General features: G+C 39.1%; 1 pseudogene; it reads right to left on the bottom strand.

The window, feature by feature from the left end:
- The window catches only part of LOC148580762 (uncharacterized), a 65,264-nt pseudogene extending 55,274 nt beyond the window's left edge, over positions 1 to 9,990 (bottom strand).
- Positions 9,991 to 12,985: the final 2,995 nt, after the last annotated feature.

Genomic DNA, 12,985 nt, shown 5'->3' with positions numbered 1-12,985 from the left:
CAGAAAACACAGATTAGAGGCTATAAAGTGGGGAAATACATCCATTCATGAAGAGGCTCTCATAATTCTTAATTTTAGGAGTAGATGTAGTTTTTAGAGAGAGAGGTTCTCTCCTCTCTCTTAGGATTAGGATTTAGGATTTCTCTTAGTTTTAGGAGTGACTCTCAATCCCAGGTTTAATATTCCTTTTACTTTATATTCCTCTTTTTACTTTCAGATGCTTCAATGCTTGTATTAGATATGTTGCCCAATTAGCTTATGAACTTTTCATGTTAAGATCTGCATATTTTATTTAATATTATTTGAGGTATTTCAGATTTAAGATTGCTTTGCTTTATTTATATTAATGCTTTTAATTTAATTTAGATATTTTTCTCCCTTTTGGCTTTGGTCAAGTGATTGGTAGTACTTGAGTTATCAAACTTAGCAAGTGATTGAAATTGGTAGATTTTGCTTTAGCTAGGATTGCTCTAACACTAGTCTCTCCACAGGAGTTGACTAGGACTTGAGAATCAAGCTAATCAGTCCACTTAACCTTCCTTTGTTTAATAAAGGCTGACCAAGTGGGATTAAAATCCAATTCTCTTCACACTTGATAAGGATAACTAGGATATGAATTCCAATTCTTATACCTTGCCAAGAGATTTTATTATTATTATTTTATTTTATTTGTCATATAACATATTCCCACCTTACTTCCTAAACCCCAATTTACAAACTCATAACCAATAATAAGAACATACCTCTCTGCAATTCTTTGAGAAGACGACCCGAGGTTTAAATACTCAGTTATCAATTTTAAAAGGGGTTTGTTACTTATGACAACCAAAACGTTTGTACGAAGGGATTTTTGTTGGTTTAGAGACTATATCTACAACGCGACTGTTTTTATGACATTCTTTACTGGCAAAAATCCCGACGTCAATGGCTAATCAATTGTCGGTTCTCGATCATACCGGAATAGGATTTACTATCCTTTTGCGTCTGTCACTACGCCCAGCACTCGCGAGTTTGAAGCTCGTCACAGCCATCCCTTCCCAGATCCTACTCGGAATACCACAGACAAGGTTTAGACTTTTCGGATCTCAGGAATGGCCATCCATGGGTTTTAACTTATACCACGAAGACGCTAATAACTCGGACTCTGTCCCTTGTATTAGATATCCAAGAGATATCCATTCAATCGAAGATAGAACGGAAGTGGTTGTCAGGCACGCGTTCATAGGGGAATGATGATGACTTTGTCACGATCATCACATTCATGTTGAAGTGCGAATGAATATCTTAGAAGCGGAATAAGTTGAATTGAATAGAAAAACAGTAGTACTTTGCATTAATCTTTGAGGAACAGCAGAGCTCCACACCTTAATCTATGTTGTATAGAAACTCTACCGTGGAAAAATACATAAGTGAAAGGTTCAGGCATGGCCGAATGGCCAGCCCCCAAACGTGATCTTAAAATGAAACTAAAGATGAAAACTCAATAGTAAAAAGTCCTATTTATACTAAACTAGTTACTAAGGTTTACAGAATTGAGTAAATGATGCAGAAATCTACTTCTGGGGCCCACTTGGTGTGTGCTTGGGCTGAGCTTGAAGTTTACACGTGGAGAGGTCATTCTTGGAGTTGAACGCCAGTTTGTAATGTGTTTCTGGCGTTGAACTCCACTTTGCAACTTGTTTCTGGCGTTTGACTCCAGAATGCAGCATGGAACTGGTGTTGAACGACAGTTTACGTCGTCAATCCTTATTCAAAGTATAGACTATTATATATTTCTGGAAAGCTCTGGATGTCTACTTTTCAACGCAATTAGAAACACACTATTTAGAGTTTTGTAGCTCTAAAAAATCCACTTTGAGTACAGGAAGGTCAAAATCCAACAGCATCTGCAGTCCTTCTTCAATCTCTGAATCTGATTTTTGCTCAGGTCCCTCAATTTCAGCCAGAAAATACCTGAAATCACAGAAAAATACACAAACTCATAATAAAGTCCAGAAATATGATTTTTAATTAAAAACTAATAAAAATATATTAAAAACTAACTAAATCATACTGAAAAGATACTAAAAACAATGCCAAAAAGCGTATAAATTATCCGCTCATCATACATGCTTTCTTCCACTTTTGCCTAGCCAATCTTGCCTTTAGGGCCTGAAATCACTCAACAAACATGTCATGGCATTGAATGGCATAAAAGTGGGATTAAAATCACTAATTTAAGCACAAAAATGCATGTTTTCACATTTAAGACTAATTTAGGGAGAAAACACAAAAGTATGCTATTTAAGTGAATAAGTGTGAGTATATGGGATGAAATTCACTCAAATCAAGCCAAAATATATCATCAATTATGGACTCATCAATTTCCTCACACTTGAGCAGTGGCATATCCTCATGCTAAACCAAACAAGGAGAATGATCAAAGGGTAATCAACTTATTGAATGCAACTATCTATATGCATGCAAGTATACTATATACTATCTATATATCTATCTATACTATAGTATCCTATGGATTTGGTGAAAACAAACAATCAAATTTTCAAGCAAGAGTATAGACATATAGGGCTAAGCGAAGAAATAATTCAATGCAATAAAAAATCTAAAGAATTGATTCAACTCATCAAAATGAAGGAACTTGCAAGAATACATGATAAGAGGTATGGAAAAATTAGAATTGAGTGATCAAACCCTCACTAGATGTGTATGCACTTTAATCGCTCGGTGTTTAGGTTTTAATCACTCAAGTCTCCTCCCAATAATGTTTTCAAGGATTTGCTTTTCATCTAACAATCAACAAACGTGTGATGCATTAATGCAAGTATCATGAGGACTTATTAGGGTTGTAATAATAGGGTTAGGGTCAAGGTGGGATAGATATGGCCAAGTGGACTAAGATTGCATCCTTGATTAGTTTAGGTATCCAACTCAACCTATCTCAACCCAATAACAAAAATATGCACTCCTAACCTTCAACATATGCATTTCTTATTCATTTTTTTTTCTTTGGGGCAACCTTTATCCCCTTTTTGCAATAAATTTTTCTTTCATTTTTTTTCTTTCTTTTTCAATTTTTTTTCTTCTTTTTCTTTGACGAATGCATATGGTTAAGGCAAATTGATACATGAATGTGCATCTATTTTTCAAAAATTTTTCTTTCAATGCATACCCCAAAATATATTTTTTCTTTTCTACCAAGTTCCTCCTAAAGATTCCCCCACAGTTAAATATAATACACTCCTCAACCTAAGCTAATCAAAGATACAATCCAATGTATATCATGGTTTTTCACTTAGGGCTATGATGTGGTGATATTAAAAACAATGGGGTAAGTAAGGCTCAAAAGGGGTTAACAAAGGTAGATGCAAGGATAAGGCTATATGGGTGAGTAAGTTTAATTCAAAAATAACTTCAATCATGCTGAATGCATTCAAACATCAACTATTGGAAATAAAAAATCAAGCAAAACCAAGATTACAATCATAGAAAGAGAAAAACACACTATGAACAAAATTGTGGTTAGAATGTGTAACAACTCATGAAAGCTCAAAAACTTACAAGGTTATTTGTTCTATATCTCTTCTATGTTCCATAAAAATCATTGAAGCAAGTTTAAAAACAATTTTCCAAATCAATTCAATAGAACGCCCTAAAAATAAAATTCTTGAAAATTTTTGTTGTTTTTCACCAAAATTATTTCCTATATGTATGTATGATGTGATGGATGCAATTTTCAAAATTTTCCTAGTTCTCTTCCTATTTTTCAACATCGCAAAAAAAAAAAAAAACTAACATGAGCAATTAGGACAAAATTGAACTAGGTGCTATACTATTCACAACCTACAATCACAACTTCTATCTATAAAATATATACCATGCAAAAATGCAAAATGCAATAACTAGAAACTATGAATAGTCTAAGATATATGTACTAGAAGAGAATGAAATGCAACAGTAAAAAACATTCCAAATATCTACAAGAAACATAATAAAAGAAAATAAAAATAAAGTGTAAAGTATTTGGAAAAAGAAAATTTATGCCCCACAAATGGCGAATCCTCCCCTACACTTAAGCGTTGCACGGTCCTCCGTACAAGAACACCATCCAGGGATAATGTCTCTAAGTTTTTCCACCTGTAGCTGGTGGATGCGGGGGGCTCGGGTTGCATGGGAATTTCCAAGTCCAATGCATGCTCAGCATCTCCATCCTCAGTGTCCTCCTCCTCTCCTGACTCCTTGCCTTTATGTCTCATCCTCAAAAAGAATGAATAAAGCATAATTAGGAATCATAGGACAAGTAGCACAAAAAGGTAAAGGAGGGAGCAAATACATTGTATGCTTGGAGCAAAAAGAAAATAAACAAGCATTTAATTGAGGAAGTTTGCATAGTGGTGTGGTATGATGAAAATGCGCCGTTTGTGTATTCTAATTATGCACGCGGTTAGAACACACATAACGGCTGGTTAAAACGGTCACCACACAATCAAAAAGTAACATGGGTTCCTCAATTAAATGGCCTAAGATGCAAGCAATGAATGAGCATCAATTAAAAAATGCAAAGTATTAACAAGGAACAAATACCTTGTTATGTGATTATATCGATTTAAAAACCATGATGAACAATCAATTCAATTTACTTTACTAAATTCAATATGTACTTGTTAAAAATTTCACCAATTAAGAAACAAATGTCAATTTTTATGTCATATTGGTGCTAGCAACTCAAAGCAATAAACAAGTACATTATGGAAAGTCCAATCCAAAATAATATCATAAACATTCAAAAGTGCACAATTCTATATTAGAATGCCAAACAAGGATATAGTTTAACACATATGGTCGCGACAACATATGAATTAAACAAAGAATTCATTCAGGCATTACGTCAAACACATGGTATGTAGTGCACAAATTTAACAAATTCAAGCCAAAATTCAAACATCAACAACCCATGAGTCAAATATTGAACACTTGCAATTATCAATAAACAAACTATGAAGTAAAACTTAAACAAGGTAATCAAAATAAAATAAGAAAAACAAAAATTAAACAAGAAAATAAACAAAGCAAAGAAGGGTAAGGAAAGAGGAAGAAGAAGAAAGAAGAAGAAAAGAGATGGAAGAAGGAAGAGAGAGAGAGAGAGAGAGAGAGAGAGAGAGAGAGAGAGGGGTAGTGATGGTGGTAGCTCCGGCGGCGGCGGTGGTTCCAGTGGTGCCGGTCAAACGGCGACGGTAATGGTCGCTGATAAACCCCGATTTCGTGGTTTATCTTGTGCTTATTTTAGGGAATTTTACCATCTTTTCCCACGTTTATTCAATAAAATAGCATAGTTTTGTAATTCTCCCTTGAATTGTGCTTAAGTATAAAAACATGCTTTTTAGGCCCTAAATTGGTGATTTTGATTCACTTTAATTCCATTCGATGCCTTGATGTGTGTGTTGAGTGATTTCAGGTTTATAAAGAAAGTATTGGATGGAAGAAATGAGTAGAAAAGCATACAAAGGGGAGAATGCATGAAGAAACAAGGATTGGGAATGCACCAATGGGCGCGCACGCGCAAAAGTGGTTTTTACATAGAGACGTGCACGCGTACATGCCGCGTCCGCGCGGATGAAGAAATAGCCAAATCGACGCGCACGCGCACATGGCGCGCACGCGCCAATACTCTCACAAGGCCCACTTAAAGGCAAAACGCTGGGGGCGATTTCTGAGCTGCCCAGGCCCAAATCCAACTTGTTTCTGAGTGTATTTCATGCAGAATTGAAGTCCAAGCAATGGGGGAGCAATTAGTTTAGCCAACATGAGCCTTTAGTTAGATTTCTAGAGAGAGAAGCTCCCTCTTCTCTCTAGAATTAGGTTAGGATTAGGTTAGATTATCTTAGATCCATGTTAATTACTTGATCTCATCTTGTTTCTTTTTTAATTTCTTATTTCTACATCTTGATTCTCTTATTTATTATGTTAATTTCTCATTTTGCTCTTTTTTGTGATGTTGAACTCATGTTGGATTTGGTTTACAATTAATGCAAATTGATGTTGATATTTCTTTTTATTGATGAATTGAGTTGTGATTTTATTTTCCTTGCAATTGATAGTTGGTAGATTTTACTATTCTTGCAATTTATGATGTTTATTTCTATTGCACTCTATGTGTTTGATGAAATGTTCTCCTTAGTTTTTGAGTATTTTTGCCAACTCTTGGTCTAAGCTAAGGGAATCGGGTAAATTTGAGTTATTGTGTATAATAAATTTGGTAAATTGAGAACTCTTAGTGATCAATTTGATACCCATTGACACTAACCCACTACTAAGTTAATTAGTAGGTAGGTTGGGACTTAAGGGTTGATGTGATCAAATCTATTTGACGTACTTCAAAGCTTAGGAGTAGATGTTACGTACTTAAAGCCTTTGGGAAGTAGACTTAATAGGTTGGCCTCTCATGATTATCAATATTTGGTTTGTTAACAAGGATGATGATCTCAATTACCCAAGTCTTAGCCAAGAGTTCTTTATCTTGTTTTCTTTAATTACTTGCCTAATTTACTTTTCTTGCCCTCTTATGAACCAAAAACCCCCTTTACCCCTTTATAGCCAATAATTGAGCATTCCATTATTTCCTAGGGAGACGACCCGGAGTCCAAATACTTCGGTAAATTTTCATTGGGGTTCGTTATTCGTGACACAAAACCCATATTTTGATTTGATGGCGAGGATTCTTTGTTGGTTTGGAGCTATGCTTACAACGAATTAATTCCCTTCCTTAGGAAGAAAATCTAGACCGACAATGATTTATTGCATCATCAAATTAATGGCGCCATTGCCGGGGAACACAATGGTTCTATGTTTTTGGCTATGGTATATATTGTGAATAGCTTGAATTCGGTTTGTTTGCTAGTTTTTGCTAGTTTAGGATTTTATTTTCTTTATTTCTCATTAATCTTTGTTTTTATTTCCTCTTTCATTATGAATTCTCAGCCTTTTGGCTATGAGTGTAGTTCAAACTATGTTGTAGGAAATGAAAGTTCCAATGAGGATATACATCAAGGATTTGGAAATCAAGGATGGGAGGAACCCCAAGCTTATGAACAACCTGCATGGCAACAACCTCCTCTAGACTCTTATGGGTATAATCCTGATCCTAATGTGTATCAATCCAATGTGTGTGATGATCCTCATTGTGGTTGTCAACCACAATCGTCATTTGCATATGATCCCATTCCTCAATATAGCCATACAACATACTCACAAGCCTCACACCACCATTCAACTCCATATGATCATAACCAATACCCACCATATCCACCACCGTATGAATCACATCTAGAACAACCACCAACCCAATACCAATACTCCCAAGAACCACAAATTCCACATACACCACCTCAAGAATCCTACCAATATGAGCCACTTTCCAACATCAACAATCTTTCCTCAAACACTGAACCCTATCTTCCACCATCACTTCCCGACGAAGCCTTCAAATTAGAACTGAGAGACCTTGAATCTCATATCTTAAGGCGACAAGAGGAGGATGAAACTATGTTTAAGGAGCTAAGAGCAAGGATAGCTAGCATGGTAGAAGCCGTGAATCACCTAACATCCCACCTAAGCTTATACACCCTAAGTACCGCCATTGTTGAATGTGGAGAAACAATCAAGGAGCTTAGTGAGGGAATGAACTTGAAGCTCCATGGTGAGGAAGAAGAGTTGAAGCAAGAAGTGCAACAAGAGAAGAAGGTAGGGATTAGCGAACACAAGGAAGTAGTGGGTGGATGGATGGGATATGTTGAGCACATAAAGGATGTTAAAGAGGAGAGTAAAGTTGCGGAAGTAAACAGAGAGTTGAAGGAAATTGATCAAGAAGTGGACTCCATCACTAATGATTTTTTGCCCACATTGATCGATCCCCTTGACAATCTTGTTGAACCTTCTCCCGGTGGACTAGAATGCAAGGTTGAGGAGGATGTGCAACCTCCAAGACCTATTGTGAGTGAAGAACTGGAAGAAGTGCTCCAAGCAATATGCCCTCCTATCTATGATGACTCCGCACAAACATACGATCCTTTCGAGTTTGAAGAGTCCTTTCCCAAAATGCTTAGACTTGATGACGAGATAGACTTCACGAGACCTCCCATCTATGATGAGAGTGATGGAGAAGAGACAGAAGAAATTGGTGAAGAAGAATGTGAACTTGAGGAAGCCTGGCAAGAGGAGAAACTTGAAAAACCTTGCCAAGTGGTGGAAACCTCTAGAAGAGGATGGACGGGAGTAGAGCATGCATTATCAAGATCTTTGGGAACTCCTTCACCTAGTTCACCATCCAATCCTTCGCTTGAGTGGGTAAAACTTCTAGCTCTCAACTTTATTATCCCACTTGAGTATGGTTTGCTTGAGACGGACGGCCAACTTAGGGCGCTTTATGGGATTAAGCGAAAGAGGAGGATGTTTAGTGGATGGCGTTCTAAATCTAGACTCATTATGGTTGGAAGCTCAAAATTGAAGGGCATGGATTGGTGTAATGCTCAATTAAATGGGTCTAGGAGGATAGTTTGGTGCTTCCATGAGAATTCTACCTTCTCGTTACCCAGACAAAATCAAGGCGATCAACTAGAAGACGGGTGCGAAGATAAGATATGGGATCCTGGATTACCCTACGGAAACCAATTTTGGGAGCTCATATCTTGGAGAGAACCTTACCAAAGCTTGGTGTAGATGGTTGGAACTTCTGACAACTGATTGAAGAACAAGCACTCTTGGAGGTTCAAGGATGGATGCAAGCATAAGCCACCTTGACAAGAAGCCTCCCAATTGTGCAACTTAAGGACTTAAACCAAAAGTGCTTGGTGGGAGACACCCACCATGGTAAACTCTTTCCATTCTATTGTAGATATAATGAATGAATGAATTGGGTTCCATTGTATATAATTTCTTTACTTCTTAGCATATTTTGCTTTGCTTGCTAAGGTGTTTATACATTCTATGCTTTAATTAGGGATGATTCTTTGAATTTGAGTTTTTGCTTAGATTGCAAGTTTCCTCAATTTGTTTGAAAAATCCCCAATATTTCAAAAGTGTGTTTAATTTTGCATCTTAGCTAGTTTTAGAATTTCAGAGAAAGATGGGAAGGTTATGAGCTCTTTTTAATGCTTATTAAAAATAAAGAGAGAGAAAGCCAAGCCACGCGCAAGCGCATAGCGCGCGCGCGTCGGCTACGCATTTTAGCTTTCTGAGCCAAGGACTAGAGAGTTGTGCCACTTTTGGGCCAACTCTGTGCCTCAACCCACGTGGACGCACGCTGTACGTGTCCGCGCCACTTCTTGTTTCCTTACCCACGCGTTGGCGCACCTGGCGCCTCCGCGCCCATTCAAAAAACTCAAGCCATCCACGCGAACGCGCACAGTGCGCGCGCGCGTCGATGCGTTTTAGCATCACCCAGGGAAAAAGGACCCGAGAGTTGTGCCAACTCTGGGCCCCCTTTGTGCCTCTGGCCCAGCATACCCGCGTGGACGCGCACCGTACGCGTCCGCGCCCATCGCCAATTTTCCCATCTACGCGCGAGCGCATGTGGCGCCTCCGCGCCACTTCCCTACTCTCTCATCCACGCGGACGCACATGGTGCACGCACGCGTGGATTCAAATTTTTACTTACCCCAGGGACGCGAAGCCCTAGCGCATTCGCGCAACCTCCTTTCGTCCCTCATCCCAACGTCTTTTCTCCTTCTCCCTTACTCACCAGAAACACCCTTCTCCTTTCTCCTTCCACAACCAGCGACCTCCGGCGACACCACGCCGTCACCATAACCCCCTCTTCCTCGCTCTCCCTCTCTTTCTCACTCCTCGGCTCTCTCTCTATATCAACCGCCCCCCTGCTCTACCTCCATTCTTACTCTCTGCTCCCCCAGCATCAAGCAACCGCGACACCATTGTCGCCGGAGTGGGCATCACCGCTGGCAGCACCACCTTTCTGCCTCCTCTGTCCTTTTCTCCCATTTTTGCTTCCGCTCTGCTTACAGGTTTCACAAACTGAACCTCTACTCTGTCTTTCTCTTACTGCTTATTGTTAATTTTAGTTTAGTTAAATTAGTTTAGTTAGAGGTAGTTTGATTAGGTGGTTAGAGAACCTGGGCTGAGTAGTAGATTTAGGCTTAATTGAATTTCTGCTGCTATGTGGATTTGCTCTGTTTCATTGCTTTGCTTGTGCTGCATGTTTGCCTTGCCTAATACTGCTGACTATTTTAATGCTACTTTGTGTTTAAATTATTGGAATTCGGATTACTTACCTATTGAATGGTTCATTGTTGATGGAAGCAATTCTATTTTTCTCAAATTCGAATTGAATTGTCAACTGCTCCACTTCAATTTTCCATTTTACTCTTGTTTCAAGACCCTTGTTGTTGCTGAATTCCTATTTTACTTTATTCTTAATGTTGTTCTGGTGCTGTGTTAAAACCAGTTTCTCTGTGCATTGTGTAAGGAAATAAGGCTTTTGTAGCATGCTAGTCTGGTTAAATTGTTTTCTGATGAACTGCTACTGAAATATTGGCTCATTTGTTCAATTCATATGAACTCATACATAATCTTTGTGTTTTTGATATTCAATGAATTCATATGGATTAGACTTGCTTGTTTGACTTTGGAAAATAGCCATTTTGCTGCTGAAATGCTGCCGGATTTTTCCTGACCATGTTCCGTGACATAACAATGTTTTAATTGTTGCAACAAACTTCTATTCGACGATTTCTGTGTCGATAGAACTTTGTTAGGTAATTGGTTTTGGAAACTCCTCAAGGGCATATTTACAGGTTTTTGGTCATGCTTATTATATTCTTTGCTTGTTATTCATGATGAGTTGCTTATAGGCATTGAATTGTTTGAATGAATTTTTAGATTGGCCATCACTTGTAACTCTTTTGAGATTTCATGCCTCTTTTGCATAAACACACAAGTTTGAAAATTTTTAATCTATGTGGCTGAATTGCTTCACCTTATTCATGCATAATTTGTATTAAGCCACATAGACCATAAGGTTTTCCACTATTTTCTCAACTTGTAACTTTTATGCATTACTGAATTTGGTGTTGAATGCTTCTTGATTGATTCATTCTTTATTGATTTGACTTTACCAACACAAATTTATTTGACTCTAGTGATCTTTGCATTGACTGATGACTTGTTCTCTCATTAGTTATTTTCTGGCTATATCATATTTCATCATTAATGACTTGATAATTTCATGATTGTGAATGTGCTTACATTCCTACTTTGTACATTCCCTTTTGGAATTGAGCCGGTAACCACCATATCACTTATTTTCAACTAATTTCTAACTCTAACTTGTTTAAACAACTAATTTCTTTTAGTTTTCAACTTAACTCTTTTGATCATTATTTTGGATATGGTGTTTCCTAGGCTTAGTAAACAAGTAATGTGCAAATGTGGTTTAAATTCTTAGTTTGAAGTTTGATTTGAATTCTGAATTCTGTTGCTTGCATTCCAAGAAATCTCTTTTCTTTCTTCACTTCATGAATATGCTTTGCTTTGAGTGCTTTATATCTGCTTGGCTATCTGCTTATATTATATCATCTCTGTTTTTCAGGATGTCAGACAAGGGAAAAGCTATAGCCACTACTTCTAAAAAGAGGAAGTGCTCTAAAACCTCTACCCCTTCACCTTATGCAAACTATGCTAAGAATCCCTTGAACGAAGAGGATAAGGAAAATCAGCTGCTGCCACCCACTGACCCAATTAAATTCCCAAAACTCTACTGTGAGCTCTGCTTCTCCGACTTTCGGAAGAAGAATCTAAACATTGAGAAGAAACTGCTCCTTCCTAATGATGTGAGGCGTGCCATTAACACCCGCATTCTGGAGTTAGGATTGGACTTTGTTGACAGAAATTTGGGGAGGGTGAACACTTCATGGGTGAGAGAATTTTATTGCAACTTCTTCCGAGCCACTCTTGATTTAGTGCAGCTGCGGGGTAGAGAGATTATGATCACTGAGGCTGCTATTGGGGATGCACTGCTTTGCTACCATCGTCCTAATGACACCTGCGCCTATAAGCAGGTAGAGGTAGCCATCCACTACATGACATTTGACTATGAGGCACTTAAGCGCGTGATTGCCACACCTGACGCCCCCTGCGGGATGGATTCTGGGAACAAGAAGCCCAAGGGGATGCGTTTCACATATCTGTCGAGGGAGGCTAGGACTTGGCAGCATATATTCGCCCACTATATCTTCCCCACCACTCACTTCTCAGAGATTCGGATGGATATGCTAGTTCTGATTGGATGTGTGATGGAGGGGAAGGAGGTAAACTTCCCCCGACAGATCAGGCAGAGTATGTGGCGCGCGCATAACTGTGGCCTGTTGCCATTCCCTACACTGATTACCAGCATGATCGAGATGGCTGATGTTCTGTGGGAGGATGATGACGTGACACCACCACCCCCAGATGATGACGAGAAGGAGGTTACCATTCCATGGGGTGGGTGGGTGCACGAGAAGCCCCCACCCAAATGCTGTTCCTGAGCCAGAGTAGTGGAGGAGGCAGCTTAGCCCTCGTCATCAGCAGCAGCAGCAGGACCCTCCTCTACTTCAGCTGTAGCAGCATCCTTATCACCACCACCAGCACTGGAGCCGACTTACCTATTGGTGCAGCACCTACTTTGCTTCATGGAGTGCCTCGAGCGTCGTGTTATGCAACGTCTCGACCGCATCGACCAGGTGTTTGTATCACAGGGCATCGAGCTACCGCCGCTCCCAGACTCTCCCACCTCCGACGAGCAGGATTAGGAGGAGGAGCATGGTGAGGAGAATGACGAGGAGCCGACTCATTAGGATGCTTCTCCAGAGACACAGATCACCACTGAGGTTCAGTAGGACACTCCACAGCCACAGCCAGAGCCACAGCCGATCCCAGTCCCACAGCTAGTACCTGAGCCGCAGCCCGGCGCGATTATTGACCCCATCCCAAGCTTCAG

This window comes from Arachis ipaensis, chromosome B10 (assembly GCF_059453495.1).
Source record: "Arachis ipaensis isolate K30076 ecotype BB chromosome B10, ASM5945349v1, whole genome shotgun sequence".
NCBI classification, from domain to species: Eukaryota; Viridiplantae; Streptophyta; class Magnoliopsida; order Fabales; family Fabaceae; genus Arachis; species Arachis ipaensis.
Note: the sequence above shows the minus strand (reverse complement) of the source record. Positions and strands in the feature narration are given on the sequence as shown.